This window comes from Sarcophilus harrisii, chromosome 4 (assembly GCF_902635505.1).
Source record: "Sarcophilus harrisii chromosome 4, mSarHar1.11, whole genome shotgun sequence".
NCBI lineage: Eukaryota > Metazoa > Chordata > Mammalia > Dasyuromorphia > Dasyuridae > Sarcophilus > Sarcophilus harrisii.
Window position 1 is genome coordinate 145,962,687 of NC_045429.1, and position 19,655 is coordinate 145,982,341.

The window sequence follows — 19,655 nt, forward strand, 5'->3', positions numbered from 1 at the left end:
CAATGTATTCGAATATTGTCAATTAAATTCTTTTTTAAAAAATCCAACACCTACAGAACCAGAATCTCAGAATTTGAAGGGACCTGAGGTGCAGTCTAATCCTAATCATAAGCAAAAGGAAATCCCAATTCCACACACTTTAAAAAGGTCCAGAAATGGGAATTTAATAGATTCCACTTCCTTATTTCACAGATAAAGAAACTGAGCACAGGAGATAGGATAGGACTTGTCCAGAGTCATATACATCACAGAGTTAATATTGAAACTGACCCCTTCTGATTCCTAATATACATCACAGAGTTAATATTGAAACTGACTCCTTCTGACTCCTAAACAGGGTAACCTATCTTCACTTGAGACCATCTATTCTACTTCTGAACAATTCTAATTGACAGGAAGTTTTTCTTGATGTTAGCTAGCTGAACCGGTAGTATAAACACAGAGTTCTGAAGATAAATCAATATTTACTTATAAAAACAAGAAGGAACTGGAAATTAATTGGTCAAGCAAGAAACTGCCAAGATACTGTGAGTATCTCACAGTATCTCAGGCCCTGATCTTAGCTCTAGGATTAGCTGTTCTATAAAGTTTCCAACTTATTTAGAATTGATCTATTTGTTTCTTCATTGCCTTCATTGCTCTTACATGATCAAATGAAGTGCATCACTCTTCTGGCAAAGAGATACATTTGTTGTGATCGTTAAAGAGCATATCTTTCCTAGGGAAAGATGAAGAAGAGAGAAGGAAAATTACTCCTGAGGGCAGAGAGGAGGTTCTCATAATGCTGTGGACATGATGGGATTATAATATTGATCAATATGTGATCCATATTTTATTATTTGTTTACTGCTTGTTAAAAATAGAAAATGTCTTATCAATAAACATATTTTACTTACTCTAAAGGTCTGCACATGCTCGCTACCAAGCAGAGCTACATATGCTACATATGCTATATGCTACATAGGAAAATCTGTATAATTTGATATACCTGAAAAAGAAAATCTCTCATTCTGTTAGTAATGTAAAGGCTTATGTCAGACACTCAATCTGGCAAATTGAGATTTGAAGCCTTTCAAGTAGGCTACCGGTGATTGGCTTTGTCTGGTATACTCTGAGTGCCCAGGATCCCCACTAGGCCATGATAAGGCACAAGGGTAGGATTGAACATGACCTAGCAAAATTCAATTGGAATCTTTCTGATTTCAAGTAATTAAAATATCTGTCATCAGGGCAATCTTAAATGATGAAGAATACTTTAAACATATATTTAGACTATAAAGAAATGCCTAGTTATAGAAAATAAACATTAGACACATATTGGATAATTTTTCTATATGATTATTTTTAAAGATTAAAAAAAGTTTTTAGGAAAATGTTTTTATTTTCTCCTAAAATTTAAAATTAAAGACACTTGAATTAAAGCTAATTCTAGGATAGTTTATTGGACATTTTAATCTTCTGGGGGGAAAAGAATAAAAAAAAAACTCTTGAAATACAGGGGACAGGTAATGGTACAAGTAAATTTGTCTTTATATTGTTTTGTCAGATGTTTTCATTTATAAAGCAAATACTGCAACAATGACTTTATTTATTTAATTATTAGAAAATGAAGAAGTCTCAAAGCTTCCAGAATCAGTCAGGATTTCTAGCAGTTTCTATTGAATTATCACTAAAAGAAATATTTTAAGAGGAAAATGTATGACATGAAGGGGAGAATGTTTGTAAACAGTAAACAGAGGGGAGGGAGACAGTCAGGTAAAGTGAGACAGAGACAGATAAAGTGAGATAGAGACAGACAGAGAAATAGAGATAGAGACATACAGAGCAATTATTAAATACTATATGCTTGTTGTTATTTGTCCTTTGTTCTGGGAAGAGGACCATGATATCAGGAAGGTGATGCCATGACATGCAAGTTAAATGGACTGAAGTAAGGATGAGCTGTTCAAGGTCACCTGCCTTACTTTCTCCTCCAGAGCCATCTGTGTCCAGTCAAGATATGGATCAGGATGATGGAGATGGCCTTGAACGCAGTGGGAAATCTCAGTCTTCTTAAGCTAAAGTCTTCAGTTTGAGACATTGTATTAAGCAAGACAGTCTTTGCTCTCAAGAACTTACATAAATGATGATAGAAATTAGGGTGGTGGTAGTGGGGTAGACTTGCATTCACATAGACTATGCAGAAAAAATGGAAAATGACCCGTTAGAGTTGAGGGACCCAGAAACGGAGTTCTGGTTAAGGAAGGATGAAAATGGGGGGTGATACTCTGAGATGAAATCTAGAGTAGACCTGGCAGTGGCACAGATATGTGGTCCCTGGCAAGATAAGGCAAAAGCTGACCTCTCAGAGTCGATTAACGTGTCTATACATTCAAAATGTATTATATGATTTAGAATTGGAGGAAAACTTAATGATCATTTTACAGATGAGGAAATTGGCCCAGAGAGGAAAAATGATTCGTCTTAGGTTACAAAGATGGCAAAGTGGACATTTGATTCTCAGTAAAATGAGAATTTTGCTATATCATGTTGTCAATTGTTGCAGAAATTACCCTCCGAAAGAATGTTACATTGTGTTCTGTGGTTCATTGGGATTCATAAAAAAAAAAAACAAAAACAAACAAACAAACAAAAAAAACCCCATGTATTAACAGGAAAACACTTTTGGCTAGTCCATGCATTTTGTTGTCTGTTTCAGTTTCCATTTGCCAAAGCTGCTTCCGGTAGAGGTATAGTCACATCTGGGGAGCACAGCTGCTATGCTAGAGAGTACAGCTGACTCTGCAGGGTGCCCATTCTCCACCATGCCTTATGACTGTCCCTCCTGCTTTACTGAAAGGTAATGCCAGGATGAGGGGCCTGCCTGAAGGCCCTGGCTGACAGTTGATTGACTTGCCACACTCTGCCACACACAGAATTTTAGGTCAGATTTGGGCTCAATATAAGAACAGCAGGGCCAGTCTTGCTATTTCTGCTTCTTATCCCTGCATTCTAAGTCTAGTCTTAAGCTTGTACCAAAACAACTTCAGAACATCAATCAACTCTTCTCTCTTAGTTTTGGGGATTTTCTATGACTTTATATTTGAATCAGGTCAGAGTAAGGAGCATTTAAAATTGAAAAAAAAATAATCGGAGACAAATTTTTACAGGTTCTTCTGTTTCCTCAACTGGGTCCCAGGTTCTTTTAGTCACTTTTCAAGTTGTTAGTTCATTTCTATTAAGGCTAAAATATCAATGGTATTTTTTGTTGTTGGAGGGTGGGATTGGGAAAGGCAGGTAGTGTTTACTGCTCTTTTGGTTGCATGATGAAAATGGGACTGGGTTTAAAATGAGAGGGTCTCATTTAGAATTATATTTTTGTTACTTATTATGATGTGTGATTTCTTTGGATCTTAGTTTTCTTATCCATCAAATGAAGCAGTTAGAATAGATAATTTCTAAAGTTGCTTCCAATTTATAAATTCTATCATTCTATTGATCCTATAATTCTAAATTCTAATCTCCATCCCTTCTTTTTTGTATTGTTTTTTTGCTGAGGCTATTAAGGTTAAGTGGCTTGCCCAGGGTCATGCAGCTATGAAGTGTTAAGTGTCTGAGGTCAGATTTGAACTGAAGTCTTCTTGACTTCAGGACTGATTCTCTATCCACTGAATCATCGAGCTGTCCCCTCTTCATCCCTTCTGCATAAGCCTTATCTTTTTCGTCCTTTTCTCCTGCTCTATCAACTTTTTTCTTTTTCTTTTCTTTTTTTTAAAAACGTGATTGTTCCATACTCCCTTCTGCATGTCTGCTTCTTGCCAGATATAGCTCGAATGCATCTCTTCCAGATAAGCAGACTCTTTCTCCCCCCAAATAGCAATAATCTTTTGAAGGTTGTCCACTCAAGCTGAACTTCTTGTTTGTCTGTACCAAAACCCAAGTCCATGACTTTGCAGTAATTGAGTTACTGGCTGAAGAGGAAGGGTTATTGACCAGAAGTATCATTGCAATACAGCCTTCCTTTCCTATGGGAGAAGTCATTTTATTTAATATATCCTGGCCAGAAGAAAAGAGTTCAGTAACCAATCAAATGTCCATTTCTTTGTGTATCTTCTTAGAAACCTAGGAACACAATACAAAACAATTGAGGCATATTGCTAAATGATTTTTTCAATAATTTATCGCACTGTCATCCCCAAAGTCCACAGCAGTGTGCAAAGTCCTGTTACTGATGGCAGTCAGTAATTAGTAGCTACCATGTGATATGCATTGTACAAACTCTGGAGATACAAAGAAAGAAAAGAAATCCTGCTCTCAAGGGACTTAGAGTTCACTGGGGAGTTATTTTGAAAATTGTTATGTACGAATAAATTATATACAGTATATCTATCTATAATCAACAAAGAGCAGGTGTTAACATCAAGGGGGTTCAGAAAAAGTTTCTGGTAGAATTTTCACTGGGACTTAAAGCCAGGATGCAGAGGTAAGAAAGAATTGGATTCCAGTTATGGGGGAAAGCCAGTGAAAATGTCTGGAATAAGAAAATGGAGTGTTCTCTGAAAGGAACACCAAGGAGGCTAGTGTTGCGATATCATAAAGTATATAGTTTGGTTGAAGGTGTAAGACTAGATGAGTATGTGGGGGAGAGAAGTCAGGTTATGAAGGCTTTGAATGCTAAATAGAAGATTTTGTATTTGATTCTGGAAGTGACAGGGAACTACAAGAATTTAAATAGGAAGGTGAGATGGTCACACTTCATAAGCACTAGCTAAAATAACAGTTCTAGATGTGGATCTGTATACATCAAAAAGTACCAGCTCTCATTAATTTTTTAAAGAATAAAATGACATTGGAAGAGCATAATACTTCTTAGACATTTCTGTATTCTCATTCATGAATGTGAATACCAGTTTTCTTAATAACTGAGTAGCCATGGCAACAACTTACCCCAAATATACAGTAACAATGCTCTCTTGAATTGCGTTTATTTTTGTATTTGCAAGGATGATACTTTGATGTGATTGCTGCTAGTATAGAGTATTTAGATCCCACTCTCACAATCATTCATCCAGGATGAATCCTCCAAGGTGGAGACCTAGTGCCTAAAGTTTTGAAAGGGAAAGAATATGTGGTGAAATGGAGAGTACAAAGCCTGAAGACAAGAAGCACTGAATTCAGATCACACCTTAGACTCTTGTTAGCTGTGTGACCCTAAGCAAGTAACCTATCCTCATTCATAGTTGGTTTTTCTATAAAATGAAGGGGTAGACTTAGTTTCTAATGTATTTTCTAGTTCTAAATCTATTATGCTATGATCTATAATAATCATAATGGTCTTAATTGTTACCCCTTTCCAAGGATTTAATAGTGAATCAGTGGCTATGTGGATATTGTCCTCACGTAAATGTGGTTGGTGACTGCAAAGAAATGAATTGAAAAGTAAAGAGATTCTGATAAAGGCCTCATTTCCAGAATACATAGAGAATTGACTCTAATTTATAAGAAATCAAGCCATTCTCCAATTGATAAATGGTCAAAGGATATGAACAGACAATTCTCATATGAAGCAATTGAAACTATTTCTAGCTATATGAAAAGATGCTCCAAGCCATTATTAATCAGAGAAATGCAAATTAAGACAACTCTGAGATACCACTACACACCTGTCAGATTAGCTAGAATGACAGGGAAAGGTAATGGACAATGTTGGAGGGGATGTGGGAAAACTGGGACACTGATACATTGTTGGTGGAACAGTGAACAGATCCAACCATTCTGGAGAGCACTTTGGAACTATGCTCAAAAAGTTATCAAACTGTGCATACCCTTTGATCCAGCAGTGTTACTACAGGGCTTATATGCCAAAGAGATTTTAAAGAAGGGAAAGGGACCTGTATGTGCAAGAATGTTTGTGGCAGCCCTCTTTGTAGGGGCCAGAAACTGGAAACTGAGTGTATGCTCATCAATTGGAGAATGGCTGAATAAATTGTGGTATATGAATATTATGGAATATTATTGTTCTGTAAGAAATGACCAACAGGATGATTTCAGAAAGGCCTGGAGAGACTTACCTGAACTGATGCTGAGTGAAATGAGCAGGACCAGGAGATCATTATATACTTCAACAACAATACTATATGATGATCAGTTCTGATGGATATGGCCTTCTTCAACAATGAGATGAACCCAAATCAATTCCAATAGAGCAGTAATGAATTGAACCAGCTGCACCCAGCGAAAGAACTCTGGGAGATGACTATGAACCACTACATAGAATTCCCAATCCCTCTATTTTTGTCTGCCTGCATTTTTTATTTCCTTCACAGGCTAATGGTACACTATTTCAAAGTCCAGTTCTTTTTATACAGCAAAATAACTGTTTGGACATGTATACATATATTGTATTTAACTTACACTTTAATATATTTAACATGTATTGGTCAACCTGCCATCTGGGGGAAAGGTGGGAGGAAGGAGGGAAAAAATTGGAACAAAAGCATTGGTAATTGTCAATGCTGATCCATGCAAATAACTTGTAAATAAAAAGCTATATATAAAAAAAAGTAAAGAGACTTGGAGGTGTCAGAAGTCATAGCAATAAGTCAAACTAAATTATGAACTATAGTAAAAATATGTCTTCTAGGGCAAGGCAAAGTGATCCCCAAATCTTATAGCTGCTACATTTTCTGTAAAGAAAGGCTAGCCTGAGGGGTCCCCACTAGATGTTTCTGCGGAGTTAGCCTAAGGGTGTCTTCACTCTAGACAGATTAATATCCAGCCTGGAGTCTTTTGTCAGATCTTCTTGGATTATATGAAGAGGATTCCCATTCTTCCCAAGTCTTCTTGATTTTTCACCAGTCTATGTTTGCCTTGAAGAGCAAATTTGTTCTATTTGTGGGGAAAATTGGGAGAGCTTTAAATTTATCAACCTACTCTGCCATCTTCCCAGAATCTTCTGTGATAACCTCTTTAATGTATATATTTAACTAAATTCCAGTGTAAGTGGTAAGAATAATTTGATTTTGATGCTTACTGCCTAATGATGCTTATTGCCTAAAATAGTGAGCTACATTTTTATATTTTTAGGCCAAATATCAGTTTTAACAGAAATATCTAAAACATGGCAGTATTCATGTTGTTTTTGCAGAACTCTATTGTAACATTATTTGGCATGGTATCCATTTATGACAGAGTTCTTACGGGTAAATATCAGAGATGAGAAGCCATCTTCTTCCAATCCCAATTCCAAGTCTAGCATTCTCCATCAAACTCCACTTCTTTTGATTTGACAATGTTAAGGATAAACACCACTGCTAATTAAAGAAGAGATGTAGAGGATGATGAAGAATGTAGAGATATCACTGAATTTGATGATCAGATGCTGTCAAGTGTCTTTGAGAGAACAATTTGAGTAGAATGATGAGCGTGGACTCCAGATTTCAAAGGGATAAAAAGGAAAAGGCTGATCATTGTAGTATCAGGGAAATAAAAAGAATATGAATGAGAGATTCTACAAGGAATTAACAAGGTCAATAATTTTTTGTTGATTTTTAGGTTTTTTTATTTTTGATTTGCATTTTTAAGAAGGTGATAGAAATATATCTGTATTACAATGCAATAAAGTATAAATGTATATAATGTAGCATCTATAAATACATGCCATTTTAAATACAAATTAGAGTTCATTGAAAAAAGTTGGTAAGCCAAAAAAAATATCAGATCAGAGAGGAACATGAATGCAACTGCAAATATTGCTCAGTTTATTCTGGGTAAAATGCCTTTCCTTTCCAAATATATTCTTTCCTTCTTGTAATGGCAAAGTGGTAGTCTTAAATTTATATTTACATATATGTATTATTTATATAATTATTATTATATATATAGGTATATATAGCTAATTATCATGATATATGATTAGATATTTATATTATTTATATATATAACATAATGATATACATGATAATAATAATAATGTATTTTCACAGAGTTCAGGAATATTATCTAGAACGATTCATAAAGTACTTTGCTCCAATACATTAGATGATTTTAGTGAGTGATTCTAAATGTCTATGAATTGAAAATAAATTGTTCTATACAGTATATTTACCAGAGAAACTGAATTGTATAATGGATAGAGTGCTGAAACTGGAATCAGAAAAATCTGTGTTCAAATCTGGGCTCATATACACACTTCATTCCTTCAACTGTAAAATAAGCTGGAGAGAAAAAAAATGACAAATTGCTCTACCTTTTTTCCAAGAAAACCATAAATGAGGTCAAAAAGAATTGTACATAACTGAAATGACTGAAAAACAACAATAATAAGAATATATACTAATTGCATATGGTTATCTGAAAATAGTTTTAAAAATACTTCCCAATATAGCCTTGCGTCTGTCTGAAACAGGCTGATAATAAAGTGGTATTTGGGGGGAAGGAATGAGAACTGTTTTAAAAATAGCTGAGATACTATTTGGGAAAAAAGTATCACAGATGAAATAATTTGTTCATCACATTCTGAATATACTGCATAAGGTAAAACCAATTCACAGGAACTGGGAGTTTATTCTCAAAGCTAGCTCTCCAGATGATTTTGGCACTGGTCTCCAGAGACCTCATTACATTGCTGTTACAAATAGACCTGCATAAGGCTATTTACTTCCTCTGGCCTGGGAGTTGAATTAAGCAAGTGACTAATAGCTTATGTTATGCCAGTACACTCATGTAGCCATATACAAACAGCTGTGCACATGTACATATGACCAGATGTAGTATGTGCAGTGCATACACACACATGTGCAAAATGGACCTTACCTAAGTCAATAGATCTAAATGTATGTAAAATTTAAATAGATCAAATCTTATTTCAAATACACAAGAGCAGCTTGCCTACTTAAAGGAATTATATAACGAGCAAAACTTGTGTTCAGAGGCTCTTTCTCCCCCTTTAAGGTTCCTCATCCATTTCTTTGATTGGACTAATCAAGGCCTCTAGTGCATTGGACTATATTAGCCTCTAGTTGCTTAGCCCTTTCACTAAGGCTCACTACTCAAGTCTGTTCTTCTTGGAATCATTCCCAAACTCTGACCTTTCCTGATGTTTTCTCACCACCAAAATTTAACCATTCTGTGTTCAGAGGAACAGGCAGGAGTGACTAAACTTTACATTCCTAGCTTCTACCCATTACTAATATAGAGCTAACAATGTGGGAACTTCTTTCTTTCTCTTTATCCTCATATTATTCAATTTCAATCTCAACCATCATAAGAGCAAATAATCCTTCATCTCCCCTCTTTCTCACATATCTTTTTCTCCTCTTTTTCCTCTATCCTAAACCATCCAAGACTGCACTCCAACTCTACTGATCACTTTTATGGTAATTCCTGGTATTCTATTTCATAGTGAACAAAAACCCTTTTATTCTAGGTCTCTTTCTCTCACAACTCTTCTTTCCATAAACTTTCACTAAGACCAGGATTTCTCCAAATACATGACTTCTGTCTTTTTTTCTTATTAAAGATTTTTATTTACAAAACATATGCATGGATAATTTTTCAGCATTGACCTTTGCAAAGCCTTCTGTTCCAAATTTTCCTCTCCTTCCCGCCATCCCTTCCCCTAGAAGGCAGGCAGTCCCATACGTGTTAAATATATTAAAATATATGTTAAATCCATACATATTTATACAGTGATCTTCCTGCACAAGGAAATTGGATCGAGAAGGAAAAAAATAAAACTGGGGAAGTAAACAAAATGCAAGCAAACAACAACATAGTTCTCTTCCTGGGTGTAGATGGTTCTATTCATCACTGAACAAGTGGAACTGGTCTGAATCATCTCATTGTTGAAGAGAGCCATGTCCATCAGAATTGATCATTGTAGAGTCTTGATGTTGCCCTGTATAATGATCTCCTGGTTCTGTTCATTTCACTCAGCCTCAGTTTCTGTGAAACTCTCCAGGCCTTTTTGAAATCATCCTGCTGGTTGTTTCTTATAGAATAATTATATTCCATAACATTCATATACCATTACTTTTTCAGTCCTTCTCCAATTGATGGGCATCCATTCAGTTTCCAGTTTCTTGCCACTACAAAGAAACCACTACAAAATTAATAAATATAACTTTTTATTGAAAGTATGTATGCATGGGTAATTTTTTACAACATCCCTTGTACTCACTTCTGTTCAGATTTTTCCCTTCCCTCCTTCCACTCCCTCCCCTAGATGGCAAGCAATCTTACACATGGTAAATATAGTATAGTATATCCTATATAAAATGTATGTGTGCAGAACTGAACAGTTTTGTTGTTGCACAGGAATAATTGGATTCAGAAGGTAAAAATAACCTGGGAAGAAAAACAAAAATACAGTTTACACACATTTCCCAGTGTTCCTTCTCTAGGTGTAGCTGATTCTGTCCATCATTGATCAATTGGAACTGAATTAGATCTTCTCTTTGTCGAAGATATCCATTTCCATCAGAATATGTCCTCATACAGTATTGTTGTTGAAGTGTATAATGATCTCCTGGTTCTGCTCATTTCACTCAGCGTCAATTCATGTAAGTCTCTCCAATCCTCTCTGAATTCACCCTGCTGGCATGACTTCTGTCTTAAGTATTAGCTGTGTCCCTTCATTAACACTTCCCAAAATATTTGTCCTATAGGGTAAGTCAGAATAATCCTTGTTCCATACTGACTCTTCCATATTCTCCTTTCATTGCTATCACTCAGCATTATCTCCTCCTTTGAACTTCAATCCACTAGATTAAAACTATCCATACTAGGAGGAAGGATTCTGGGAAGAGGCAGAGTAAGTTGGTAAATTTCAAATTCTCCTGATTTTCCTCACATATAGAACAAATTTGCACCTCAGGGTGAATGCAGACTAGTGAAAAATCAAGAAGACTTGTGGAGAAAAGGTTCCTCCTGATACAATCCAAGAAGATTTGAAGAAAGACTCTGGACTGGGGATCAACCTGTTTGATCTTTGCAGACTATCTTTGCAGAAACATCTAGTGGGACCTCTTGGGCTAGCTAGGTGTGGCTAGAACCTCATCAGGAACCACAGAAACTTTCACCTCCTGGACTGTTTGTTGAGTAAGAGTTTGAGTCCTGGAAAATGGAGGCTGATTGGGAATGTCAGGCCCAGTTGTGCTATGGAGATGTGACCCTGGGCAAGAAAGAACCAGAAGAGTGCTGAAACAGAGGGGCAGGAATGCTGCTGGCTGTGGCCTCTTGCAGGAGCGTGAAGCTCTTAGCTGGGGTTCTTGCTCAGAGTGAAGAATTGAAGGGAACCTTGAGGCACTATCCCCAACCCCATGATTAAAGATGCTTACACTAATATCTCTCATTAAAAAATGAACCTGCCAAGAAGAAAGAACCCCATCATTGAAACATATTATATGAACATGGGTTCATCTTCAGAGGAGGACACTTTAGTAAACAAAACCTCTACACCAAAGAGTACCATGAAATGTTTGCCCACCCAGAAAGAATTTATAGAACTCAAAAAAGATTTAAAAATAAAAATTATCCAAACTATTCAAATCATGATAACATAATGTAAATTGGCTCCCTCATTTCTCTGGGAGTTGAATACCTTGCTTACTGTTTTCTCCTGTTCCCCAACTTCTGTCTTTATAATAAGAGATTGTAGTATTCATGCTAATCCTTCTTAAAGTTCTTTAATTTCCCAATTCCTCAATCTCTTCAGATATCATAACCTCCACCTTGGTTCCACTTCAACTATACACAGGTTTGGATAACCCATGATTCTTATCATTTCCCATAAAGAAAATTTTCTTTCCTTAAGAAAAAATTCTAATATTGCTCTTCCCAATCATAACTGCTTCTTAAACTTATTCTTTGCTCTTTCCTCAATCTCTGCCTCTTATTATTTGTGCATGCTATTATTGCTGTTTTAACTGCTTTCTTCCTTTTCCAGTTTTATCTATGGTTAAGGATTCAACTATACTATTTAATCTCCAAGTTCTTGCTTTCCATTTCTTAATAGTGCTAACTTTCCAAATTCTGAACATGGATTATTCCCAGCATTCAACTATTCTACTCCGTAGCAAAAAAAAAGTTGGAAGAAGTCATAGCACCATGTTAATGAGTACACCATAAGCTTATATTACCCAAATAATATTGAGCTTTCACTACTACAAGGAAACCCATTTATTCCTCTCTAATTATTTCCTTATCTTTGTCCCCAGAAAATCTTTTTCAAACCACTCATTCTTTTCTCATATCTCCCCCGATTCTTCTTCCTCCTTTGTCTCCCAGATGAGTATGAAAACTCTTACTTTCTTAAGAAAACTGAAGCAATCCTTTCTGAATCTGTCCTTCTTTCCAATTCAAAAGCCACTGTCATCATTCCTTACTCTCTTCTTTCCTCTAGGTTCTCATAATAAAATTGACCTTCTTCTAGTCAGGCTTTTTAAAAGTGTTTTTATTTTTTTTTACATTATTATCTTTCTTTTTAAATTAGCAAGCATTTTTATTAATCCTTTTCACCACCCCCCAACTGAGTGAACTTTTAAAATTAATACCACAAATATATAGTTTCATAGTACAGCAAGAAAAATTCTCACATTAGCCATGACTGAAAACATACATTCCTTTCTTTAAGTTTATTACTTCTTTGTCAAGAGATGAGTGATATGTTTCATTTTCATTCTTTTGGTTTATCAATGTATTAAATCAGAGTTTTAAAGTCCTTCAAAATTGTTTTTTTTTTGCCCACAATATTCCCATTTTATAATTTGCTCTCCTATTTCCCAACCTCCTCTGAAATATTACATTTTATAACTTCTAATGATTCCATGGTATTCAATTAAATCCATATAGCACAATTTATTTAATAATTGTCCAAGAGAAAGATACCATTTTCATTTTCAATTTTTGTTGAATTTTTTTTTATATAGGCCCTTTTCTGGTTTCTTTTGATTTTGGGAAGATATCAACCTAGTAGTAGTATACCTGTGGCAAAAGTTACTAAATACTGAAGTCTGAGTCTGTTTTCAAACTGTAAGTATATATAGTTATCATGAATTTTGTTTTATCCCTCCTAGTCCAATGTTCATTCTCTTTGGAAGAGAAAATATTAGCAATATAATAGGGGAGCAGTTCAGTATTTATTACTATCACACATATAACTTTCTCCTGACTTCAGATAGTAGTCTGCTCCCTCCTTTACTTACTTGTCCCTCACCAATACTCTCAGCTCATTCTAGTCCTTAGCACTCCCAATTCATTTTATATAGGACTGAGTTGTGATTTTCTATTCATCTTCAGTTACTTATTCTTGCTTCTATTTTTTGAGATATGCATTTATTCTCCTTGTATTCACATTGTTCTCTTTATATAACTTTCCTTTTTTCTTAGGAATTGTTTCTGATTTTGCCTTCAGAATTTAATTTCATCCCCTTGGGTCACCTTTTATTGAAAAGCATTAGGTTGTTGCATTTTACCTTTCCTTCCTTTGAACCTTATTGGAATATACTCTCCTAAAATTGAGGAAATCTGTTAGATTATTCCCATGCTTTTCTCTCCAACAAAGTGTATTTAACCCTTCTTTAACTTTAAAGTATCTTTTTATTCTTTCACCTGAATTCCATCTAATGCCTTTTCTTCAGGGTGGAGTCTTAAAGTACAGCTTTGTTGGTATGTGAAACTTCTTCACAACTCTATGTATCAAAATAATCTGAGTGTAGATGAAACAAAATTAGAAATTAATTAATATATTTTTTTCATCATTTGGTGGTCAAGTCTCAGTTCATAGTTGGGAATTAGTAAATCATTTTAAAAGTATGCATTAGTGTGGATAAGAATCTAGATGATCTTCCTCATACCATAGTATCTTACATTTTTGTGGTAAAGATTTATAAAGTGCTTTTATTATTCTGAAAAGAAGTAGCACAAATATTAGTATTCCCATTTTAGTAGTGAGGAAATTGGAAATTGAATCACAGATAGTTAAAGTGATTTATCTCAGAATCATATTGCTAGTGTTAAAGCTTATATTTAAATTAATGTCTTCAAGTTCAATACTAGTGATATTTCTCCTGTTCCGTATTTTCTTTTGTGTTCCTAGAGGAAAAGAGAAAGAAGAAAATGAAGACATATAAAAAGAAAGGAAAAGAAACTGAGATAGAGAGGGGAGAAAATGGCAGAAAAAGACAAAGAGAGGAGAAAAAATGAGAGGGAAGATAGAGATGGAGAAAGGGGGAGAGAAAAATAGGAGAGGGAGAAGAGGGGAGAATAAAAAGAAGGAGAAGAAAATAGAAAAAAGAAAATGGAAAATGACAAAGATTTGAGATAGAAGACAAAAGAGGAAATTAGAGAAGAGACTAGAGGAAAGAAAAAGGGAAAGAGAGAAGGGTAAAGACAAGGAAGGGGGGGAAGTGGAGGAAGGGAATGAAAGAGAAAATTCTGTAAGGGGAAGAAATTCTGAGGCAGAGATTAATATAAGGCTTTAAATACAATCTTTGGCTCTTTGCCTTATCATTCATTCTTTTGTTTTAGGTGAAGGAGATGAGGAGATAAAGGAAAGAAGAAAGGAAGAGGGAAAAGAAGCAGAAGAGAGAAAAGGAGAAAAAGAAGGAGGGAAAGAGAGAGGAAGAAGGAAGGATGTTCTCAGATTTATGATGTGACATCTGAATCTGAAAGTTTCTAAGATATTTCACAAAGAAAATGAGTAAAGCTTTTCATTTAAACCTAGTAATTTAGTATTATGTGTCATGAAAGTTAATAGAAAGCTTTCATAAAGACTATAATCATCATGAGTGATATTATATAATCAGCAATATCTTAAATGAATTGGTATTCTTATAGTATCTCATCTGTTAGACTATGGAGCCCTACATTGCTGGGAGTGTTAACCTATAAATTACCAATAAATTAATTAGCACCTTTGCATCAAGGATAAGATCTGAGGTCTTATGAAATTCTCAAGATGGAAATAGTAAAATTTGCTCAGAGCATTTATGACACTTTTAAAAGAATAACTAAATCTATGCTAACACTGACGCTGCAGTTTTGAAGTGATGGGGAATAATAGAATTAGGGAGGAAAAAAACTAAAAACAACAACAAAAAAAGGTCCTTGAAAAAAGGTCTTCTATGGCAAAGTTTTTTCTTCAAATCCACAAAACTATTTATCCTTCAAATCTCCTCCTGACCTCCAATGCTAATACATGGAGTACATTATTTAGTTGTTGAGTTATTTTCAGTTGTGCCCAATTCTTTATTGCTGAAAACAGCAAACTGTCCCCCTTTTCAGTCCATTTTATAGTTGAGGAAACTGAGGCAAACAGAACTTAGAAAAAGGAGTCTTCTGACTCTTAGCCTGGCACTCTACTCACTGTGCTATCTAGATGCACTCATTATTTTTTAGCAAATACAAGCCAAGTAATTCTCATGGTATGGGGAAAGATTTGATTCATTCCCTGCCTTCTACTTTCCCTTGTTTCCTCCATACCTTGGCTTTTCACTTTCCTGAAATTTCCTATCATAAAATGAAGTTTGCTTGTTTGAAAAGATAGAGAATTGGATTTATCAAGTCAGGAGTAGGTTCATATCCCACATCAAACACTTAATGATTCTAAATTTAGAGCTGGAAGAAATCCTATAAATCCTTTAGTCCAGGAGTTGAGGCAGCTAAATGGTTTAGTGTATAGAGTTCTGGGTTTAGGAAAACTTATACCTGGTTCAAATCTAGCCTCAAACAGTAGTTGTGCGACCCTGAACAAGACACAACTACATTTACTTCAATTTCCTCATCTATAAAATGAGGTGGGAAAGGAAATGGCAAACTATTCCAGTATCTTTATAAGGAAATAGGATCAGAAAAAGTTGGACATGACTGAAATGACTGAACAATGGCAAGTCCAGGAGTTTTTAATGTTTTTGTGTCATGGACCCCTTTGACATTCTTGTGAAGCCAGAATCTCCAGACTCCTCAGAATATTGTTTTGAAAAGTATGGAATAGAGATGATTCAAATCAGTTCCAATTGTTCAGTAGAGAAGAGAATAAACTACACCCAGAGAAAGAGCTATGGGAAATGAGTGTGGACCACAACATAGCATTTCCATTTTTCTGTTATTGTTTGCTTGCATTTTTGTTTTCCTTCTCAGGTTTTTTCTTTCTTTCTAGATCTGATTTTCCATATGCAGCAAGATAACTGTAAAAATTTGTATACATATATTGGATTTAACATATACTTTAACATATTTAACATGTATCAGACTACCTGCCATTTAGGGGAAGGGGTGTGGGGAAGGAGGGGAAAAGTTGGAACACAAGGTTGTGCAAGGGTCAATGTTCAAAAATTACTCATGCATATGTTTTGTAAATAAAAAGCAATAATAAAAAATACAAAATAAAAAGCCTACTATTATAAGTAGAAAAAAATCCCAATAGAAAAGAACTATAAAATACTTTTAAAAAAGTTCATAGGGGAGGGAGGCAAAGTAAAGATGGCAGAGAGTAGATAGGTCTTTGAACTCTTCCTGGCTTCCCTCAGATCAATAGTAGATCAAGCCTCTGAATGGGTTTTGGAGTGACAGAACTCTTCAAAAATTTGGAGTGTTAACAAGTTTCCATCAGAAGATTTTGGAAGAACTTCAAAAAATGTCTGTCTCAATCAGGCAGGAAGGGAGGTAGCTCAGAGCAGGCCTAGCTCAGGGACCCAAGGTGGAGAGGTTTCTACATGTTGGGGGAATTTACTGGGAAGCTCTTAGCTAAAATACAGAAGTATTGGTTACTCTTCAGAAGTCAATGGATCAGCAGTGAGACCTTCTATTCAACTACAGAAGACAAATATTGAGCACCTGAACCCCAGAATATTGTAGGACTTGGCAATGCTCACCATCAGCACTGGTCCCAGGACAGTGTGAAGATACTGTTGCTTGTAGAGGAAGCTTGGAAGAAATCCACCCTTTGCCCTAAGAGCAGATCTTAACCTTTAAAAATGAGCAAACAACCAAAAAGAACTCTGACCATAGATAGTTTTTATGGAGACAGGGAAGAACGGACCTCAAATCCTGAGAATATTAAAGACAAAATGTCTCCAGATGAAACCTCAAAGGGTGATATGAGTTGGTCTTCAACTCAAAAGGCTCTCTTGGAGGAATTGAAAAAGGATCTTAAGAATTGGAAAACAGATGAGGAAATGAAATGACAGCTTTGTAAGAAAGTTTGGAAAAGGAAACACAGAAATTAACTGAAGAAAACTACTTAAAAATAGACCTGGCAAAGTTGAAAAAGAATACAACTTCTTGAAAAATAGAATTGGGGAAATGAAGAAGAGAACAACTCCTTAAAAATAGAATTGGTAAAATGCAATAAAAATCCAGTGAACAAAACAACTCATTTAAAAGTTCAATTGGCCAAATGCAGAAGAGGTAAAAAAGCTAACTAAAGAAAATAATTCACTAAAAATTAGAATTGAACAAATGAAAGTGAATGACTCAATAGGATATCAAGAATCAGTCAGACAAAACCAAAAAATGGAAAAAATAGAAGAGAACAAAATATCTCATTGGAAAAATAACTGATCTAGAAAATAAATCTAGGAGAGACAATCTAAGAATTATTGATCTATCTGAAAACTATGATGAAAAAAAGAGCCTAGATAACATCTTTCAAGAGATCATCAAGAAAAATTACTCTGATATCCTAGAACCAGAGGGTAAAATAGCCATTCAAATAATCTACTGATCACTTCCTGAAAGAGACCCCAAAATTTCAGAATTATCAGATAAAGGAGAAAATACTGCAAGCAACCAGAAGGAAACAATTCAAATGCTGAGAAATCACAATCAGGATCACCCAGGATCTAGAAGTTTGCACTTTAAAGGATAAAAGGGACTGGAATACAATATTCCAGAGGCAAACGAGCTTGAACTGCACCCAAGAATCAACTATCCAGAAAAATTAAGCATTATCTTTCAAGAAAAAAATGTACATTCACTGAAATAGGGGGATTTCATTTATTTTTGATAAAAAGATCAGACATGAACAGAAAATTTGATCTTTTAATACAGAATTCAAGAGAAGCACAAAGAGGTAAAAAAGGAAGAAAAATAAGTTTTTTAAAATGTTTACATCTCTATATGGGAAGATGACATGTTTAACTCTTTTGAACTGTATTTTAGTTAGGGGAATACTTAAAAGGAATAAGTTTAATTTGACTTTATTGTGATGATATAAAAAACTAGGGTTGGAATAGGGATTATACTGGAAGAAGAGAAAAGGGGAGGTAAAATGGGGTAAATTACATGAAGAGGCAAAAAAGACCTATTACAATAAAGGGAAAGAAGGGAGGAGGATGAATATTGTGTGAACCTTAATCTCATTGGATTTGACTTGAAGAGAGAATATCAGATATATATACAGTTTGACAGAGAAACTTGTCTCAACATATAGGAAAGAAAAAGGGGAAAGGGAAAAGCCAAGCAGGAGGCTAATGGGAGAAAATAAGTAGAAGGGGAAAGGGATTAGAAAGGGTGAGGGGCTGTAAAAAGGGAGGGCTGATTGAGGGAGGTGTGATAGTCATAAGCAAAACCTTAGGGAGGAAAGAAAGGGGGAAAGAAAAGAAAAAAGTATAATAGGGAAAATAATATGGCAGGGAATACAGGATTAGTAATTTTATCTATAAATATGAATGGGATGAACTCTCCCATAAAACAGAAGCAGATAACAGACTGGATTAAAAGCCAGAATCCTATAATAAGTTGTTTATATGAAACACATTTAAAGCAGAATACTTACAAAGTAAAGGTAAATGGCTGGAGCAGAATCTATTACACTTCAGCTGAAGTTAAAAAAAAAAAAAAAAGCAGGAGTAGCAATCTTGATCTCAGATCAAGCAAAAGCAAAAATAGATCTAATTAAAAGAGATAAGGAAGGAAACTACATTTTGCTAAAGGGTAACATAGATAATGAAGTAATATCAATACTAAACATGTATGTTCCAAGTGGTGTAGCATTCAAATTCCTAAAGGAGAAGTTAAAGAGAGCTGCAAGAAGAAACAAAAAAGCAAAACTATATTAGTGGAACATCTCAACCTCACTCTATCTGAACTAGATAAACTGAACCTCCAAATAAATAAGAAAGAATTTAAGGAGGTAAATAGAATTATAGAAAAGTTAGTTATGATAGACCTTTGAAGAAAATTTTTTTTTCTTTTTATTTAATAGCCTTTTATTTACAGGTTATATGCATGAGTAACTTTACAGATTAACAATTGAGTGGGGGCGGAGCCAAGATGGCAGAGAAGACACACACGACTTTCTAAGCTCTTCTCTTACCCTCTTTATCAATATTATATCGAGCCTCAAAAATAGTCTTGACTGCCACAAAAAAGATAAGAAGAGAACAACTCACGGGGAAGAAAACTGCAGTCCAAAAAAAGGTTGGTTCCGGGGGAGGGGGGACACAGACTGGGAGAAAATTAGGTTCCCAGGGGCCCAAACCAAAGTGAAAGCACAGATCCAGCACAAGCGGGCAGCCCCAACCCGCAGCGGGCTTTTCCCTTGGGCAGTGTGATCCTGCCCGGGGAGGATGCAGCCCCGGGTTACCCCCAATTTGGAAGTGGGGGGCCCTGGCGGGGCCATGGCTTTTCCCAGGGGCCGTGCATCGGGCAGAACACTGGGGGGCAGAGTCGGG

At 35.4% G+C, this 19,655-nt stretch overlaps 1 long non-coding RNA gene across 2 annotated transcripts in view; it reads left to right on the top strand.

The window, feature by feature from the left end:
- The window catches only part of LOC116419138, a 58,632-nt gene extending 42,883 nt beyond the window's left edge, over positions 1-15,749 (top strand). The window contains exons 3-4 of one of the 2 annotated variants that reach the window (XR_004229406.1): positions 12,909-13,011; positions 14,509-15,749. This is a non-coding gene — a long non-coding RNA (uncharacterized LOC116419138). The remainder of the gene's footprint in view (positions 1-12,908; positions 13,012-14,508) is intronic. The other variant, XR_004229407.1, reaches the window with a different exon arrangement.
- Positions 15,750-19,655: the final 3,906 nt, after the last annotated feature.